This window comes from Sciurus vulgaris, assembly GCF_902686455.1.
Source record: "Sciurus vulgaris genome assembly, chromosome: 1".
Taxonomy (NCBI): Eukaryota; Metazoa; Chordata; class Mammalia; order Rodentia; family Sciuridae; genus Sciurus; species Sciurus vulgaris.
The window spans coordinates 103,744,215-103,750,375 of record NC_136461.1 but is presented as its reverse complement, the minus strand read 5'-3'; positions in this window follow the sequence as shown (position 1 = coordinate 103,750,375).

The following is a 6,161-nucleotide window of genomic DNA, read 5'->3' as shown; positions in this document are numbered from 1 at the left end:
GAAAAGAACAGCACATAATGGTGCATTCCTGCAATCCCAGCGACTCAGGAGGTTAAGGCTAGAGGATCTCAAGTTTGAGGCCGCCTGGGCAACTTAGCAAGGCCCTCAATAACTTAACAAGACACTAAATAAAAAGAGCTGGAGATGTAGCTCAGTGGTAGAGCATCCCTGAGTTCTATCTCCAGTACTTCAATAAAAGAAAGGAAGGAAGGAAGGAAGGAAGGAAGGGAGGAATGGAGGGAAGGAGGGAAAGGAAAGGAAAAGAGAAAGGTCTGTGTTTTATCACAGAGCCCCAACTGAGAACCAATAGAAGGGTAAAGAATACATCCCCCCACACACATAGCAACTCTGATCTTTTCCCTTATAAACTATGACATGTGACTAAAACAGCCTCTCAAATATTTGTAGAATGAGTTCATCTCTTTGGGTCAGATGTGTGAGCCTTCTCTGGCCAAATTTGACAGGTTCCTCATGTGTTAGTAAGTAGAAATACAGAGTATCCAATTTAAAAAAAGAAAAGTTTAAAGGTCACTTAGTGTCTACTTTAAAAGAAAAGCAAATTAAAGGAAAAGAAAAGAAAACCTAAAACTAAGAATAGAAATAAAATCCATTAAAAATGGAGAAAAATCAACAAAACTCCCCAAAATCCAAAAAAAAAAAAAAAAAATCATAAAGACAAATAAAATCCACAAATATCTAAATGGACTAGTCAAGAGAAAAAGAGGTTCAAATTACCAGAATCAGGAATTAAAAAGTTTTATCACAACAGATCCTACAGATTTTAAAATTATAATACTGCTATATACTTTATTACCAATACATTCAACCACTAAAAACAAAGAGAAATTTCACAAGACATAAATTATCAAAACTAGTTGAAGAAGAAAGAGCAACTCTAAATATCCGTATGTTAATTACATAAATTAGTTGGATATTTAAATGTAATACTTCAAGGAAAAGTTCATAATGGTTCCCATATGGTTTTAATGATAAGTTCTATCCAGTATTAAAGAAAAAATAAAGCCAATTTGATAAAATCTCCAAAAAATGAGTTAGTACTTCTTAATACATCATGATAAGGCCAACATTCCCTTAATAGCAGAACCAGACAAAAACACTACAAAAAAGAAAAACTATACACCAACATCCTTTAAGAACATTGATGCAAAAATTCTCCATGAAATATTTTAGCAAATAAAGTCCAATGATAAATTTAAAAAGAGAACAGATTATTGCTAAGTGGGGTTTATTCCAGGAATGTAAAGTTGGTTTAATGTTAAAAAAAATCAATCGAAGTAAAATCCACCATATTAACAGACAACTAGAAATACCATGAAATTATCTCAAATATTCAGAAAAAAATGACAAAACTCAATATTCATTCATGACAAAATTTTCAGCAAACCAGTAACAGAAATAAACTACCTAAATTTGAAAAAAGATACTAACATCATACTTAAAGGTAAAATAATTGGGGAAAAGACAAGGGTGTCCATTTTTACTTGTATTCAACATTGTACTGAAATTATTGGCTTGCAGAGTAAGACAATAAAAAACAGATTGAACAGGAAGCCGTAAAAAATGTTTTGTGTACAATGAATCAAAATGCAATCTGTAAAAACTAAAAACGTAAATAATTTTAAAAATACAGTATAAAAAATGCTTTCTCCACAGATGACATGATCTACAAAGAAAATCCTAAGAAATCTACAAAAATGCCAATAAATAAGTGACTTTATGGAGGTTATAATGGTAAAAATTCATTAGGCAAAAATCTTACCACTAGCTTGACAGAGTGATATATGCCTATAGTCCCTACTACTTGGGAGTGAGCCCAGGAATTCCAGGCTAGTTTGGGCAACTTAGCAAGACTATGCCTAAAAAAGAAAAGAAAAAAAAAAAAAAGAAAAAATCTTATCATTGACTTCTTCCCTGCCACAGAATTTCTGAAGGGCCAGACAACACCAAACTCAATTGAACTCATAACCTCTTCCCTGGATCCCGAGAGCCATACATTGCTACTGCCAGGGGGCCATCCTGGGCCCATCTACCTTTTGGTATTCCAGAAAACCTGCCTTGAATTTCGTGCACAGTCGCCATCTCCTGTCTTCCAAAGCAGATGCAGACCTCAACTCCATCAGTGGAGCTGTCACCAATGGCCAATGCTCCATGACCATCTGGCCCTTCAAATACTGTGGCTGTCACTGACCAGAGCGGTCCTGTGGTATCTTCAAGTGTCCATTTGTAGGAACTATACCCTCTTAGTTAACTTTGGTTTAAAGAACCTGGGAGAAGCAGGTGAGTGTTAATAATAGCTATTGGAGGCAGCCTGATAATATGGGTAACAATTCAAGTACTTCCAGGATAGGAAAGGGTTTTCTGAGACTAGAAAGACACCCATATGACCAATTTGGAGGTTTGGAACTTCTAGAGTACCAGTCCTTATTTCGCAGTCCTTGGATTCTTGCCTTTGTATAGTGAATCAAATCCATTAAAACCCACTTAAGGCACATTTTTAATGGGAATTAACAATATTGATTTTATTAATAAAAATTAAATGTAAAAATTAGCACTTTCTTTGAGGTAGGCATCTTTCATAATGTATATATACTACCTTGTTTCCTCTAGTCATCATAGTTGCCCCATTTTAGAGATGAGAAAGATGAGCCACAGCAAGGTTATTCAGTAAAGGCAGAACTAGGATTACAAACAGGCAGCTAAACAAACTTCATAATGTTAACTAACATATCAAATCTCTTGTAGTCTGGACTGAACAATTAGTTTTGACCTAATTAAATATGACAATCCAATAACCTAAATTTGTTTTTCAGATGGTAAACAATGTATAAAAATGTCAGTTACCATTATAAGAGCTAAAAACATTAAATAATTAATTTAGTAAAAAAGCTGAGAATTATGCACTAAAAATAATATTTTCAATGAAAAGATAAATTCTCTGCTGATACTACAGTTCATCCAAAGATTATGGATTTTATGAAGTCATTGAAAAAAAATGATGCATTTTTTTCCCTAACAAATCATAACTCAGACAAGTTTCTTTTAACTCATTATGGCTCTTTTTATCATTTATGGAACATCTTAAAAACAAATTGAACAACAAATATACCACTTATGTTAACTTTGAAATAAATATTTATGTTTTTAAATTCTAATGAGAAAAGTTATAGGGGAATGATTAGTGAGATCATTAACATTAATGATAATAAATTATATAATAAGCTTTAGATTATTATTTCTAACCTATTTTAATGTACCTGTATCAATTCCACTAAAATAGTTACAAATATGAAAACATGGAACTTAAAAGGTTAACTGACAGCCATATCAAATAAAGCAATTTTTAAAAATCAAAAATTAAAATTATTAGAATTAGACAATTTGCACTATAGTTTGTATCACTTTGCTATTTTATGAAACATGTTTGTAGAATATATTTTTGTCATAATATATTTTCAGCATTCATTTACATAATGATTTATTATATGAGCATATTTGTGAATTGGTATAATTTATGTATATACTATAGAGATTAAAGGTCATTGTATTGGTTTCAAATTACTCATACATTGAAATTAAGTGATCTTTTCTGTTCCCTTCTAGCTTAAACTATGATTCCATAATTTAAATAATGATGTCTTATCTTTCTCATTTGTCATTCTATTCCTAACCCACAGTTGACCTGTCACTGCTTAAAGTTCTTATTGTACTACTAGCCCATGAACTATTGAGTATACTGAATTTAGATCATCTGAATTATGAATAATGTATATCTAACCTTTATATCAACCAAAGCAACTTGCTCTCTGACATCATTAATTTACATTTGCATGAGTTGGAAAACATTTTATTACTGCTACATAGATAAAATTGAATGTTTTTATTAGGACAGGTAGGAGATCTAATCCAAAAGTATGAAACTTAAACTTTCAATCTATGAAATTTTTTTTCATCTCTTACTTGGAGTGTATTTCAATAGCTAGAACAGCCTTAGTCTGTTCCAGTTATCCTTAGTGATCTTCCTAAAACAAAAACCTTTTTATTCAACTTGGAGAATGGATGACAGAATTAGGAGACTTTATACTTTGAAAATGTTTGTAAAATTTAAATTTCAAAATACCATATTTTAAACAATAGTCTGATTTTAGTTGTTTAAACTATATTACACTTTCCATGCCCCAAAGTTCAAGCTTTAAAATATAACAAAGCACTACATGGGAAGACCATGGTTTGTTCTAGTTAACTACTCTTCACCTCCTTCACTCTCTCTCCTGCCTTGGTTTTCTCTTGTTCTTCTTATACACCTGATGCACTCCTATTAATGTCCAAAACCCATCTCTCCCAGAAAGCCTTCTCTGATGCCTAACTGACAAGAATTATCATTAACTTCTCTGTACCTCTTACACATGAATACTGTTGAATTACTTAATTATAAGTGATTCATTTGTTTATACATAAAATTTTTTCTCATTGGCTCTGAGTCACTTAGAACAGAGATTGTATGATACAGATAATTCCAAATCCAATTATTTATTTTCTGCTTTCACATATTGCCACTCAGCAGGATCTGATACAAGGGAATACTCCTTTCTTTAATCACTGTTCTTTCAGCTTCTAAGATCCCTTACTCTCCTGAGGTTTTTGCCTCCTCTTCAAGTTCCTCTTTCTTAATCTCATTTTATACTCCTCTTTTTCACTTTCAAATGTTCCAGTGTCCCAGGGTTCAGTACTAACTCCTTTCTCTTCTATAATTACACATTTATTATCTGCAGAGACAGTGCATTCAGTCCAGTACTTTAAATGGCGTCTATATGCCAATGATCATTAAATTCTTACTCTTCTAGAGAACTCTATAATCATTTGTTCAATTGCCTATGCTTTCAGTCTATCTGGATATCTAAGACATCCCAAACATTATAAATGTGCAAAACAGTACTTCAAAATTCAACTTTGTACATTCTCTTCTCCCTCACCTTATTCTTATCCCCCAAAAATCTTATTGGTTTCATTATCAAAGTATATCTCCCCCCAAAAAGTATATCCAAAATGTGACTTCTGCCTGAGTCTCACATCCTTATACAATCTATTGTAGCTAACACTGTGCTTTTTTTAAAGTGGTATTTGTCTGAGGCCCACTTAGCCCAGGCTTGTTCTGAAGTTTACGGCCTGTACACATTAAGGTACTCGTTTTTGCTTCAGACAAAGCTTATGCACTATCCACTGAAGTGCTACAACCAGTAACCTGTTTCTATAAAAACAGTAACTCCCTCAGTGAGATCCTATGTCTAAATAAAAATGTTTTAAAGGGGCTGGAGGCTGGGGGCTGGGAGTGTGTTTCAATGGTTAAACACCCTGAGTCAATCCCTGGTACAAAAAAAAAAAAAAAAAAAAAATGCAGTAACTCATGTAAAGAGAAGACTATCCCAGGCTACAATGACAAGCCCCCCATTTGAAAAATCCTATGTGGCTATATAGTGCCACCAAAGCTACATCACAGGTTTAATTTATTATATTATTTATATCCCCTAAAGACCAATTAATTTTCTTTTCAAATTATCTAACATATTTATCAAAACACTGGGCTAATATTCTCCTGAATTAAACTTATCCCCTCCCAATAGAACCATCCTTCTACCTGTCCTGTAAAATAGTGTGAAGCAGATCATGAGGTCACTGCTAGAAGCTCCATACCTGAAAGACAGAAGAGTCTAGATCTCATATGCTCAGTTTACCCCAAACTCATCAATCAGATTAAGCCAATCATTCCTACAAAGAGTGGCTAAAAGACAAGGAAAAAGAGTTTCCCACCAACCCCAAATGGTAAAAAGCTTCCTATTATTAACCTCTAAAACGTACTCAATTCTTTTAAAAGCACTGCTTAATAAATGTATAATTAGTTTACAAAATTTTCACAGTTAAATAATCAAATTATAAATATGCCAACTGTTGGGCTGGGGATGTAGCTCAGTGATACGAATGCTTGCTTAGCATGTGTGAAGACCTAGGTTGGATACCCAGCACTGCAAAAAAAGAAAAGCCAATTGTTCATTACTACTAGGAGTTGTTTAAAAGTAAAAAACAATTACACTAGTTATAAATTTGATTCTAGGTTGGTTCAAAAAAGAGTAGAATATAAGCTACTA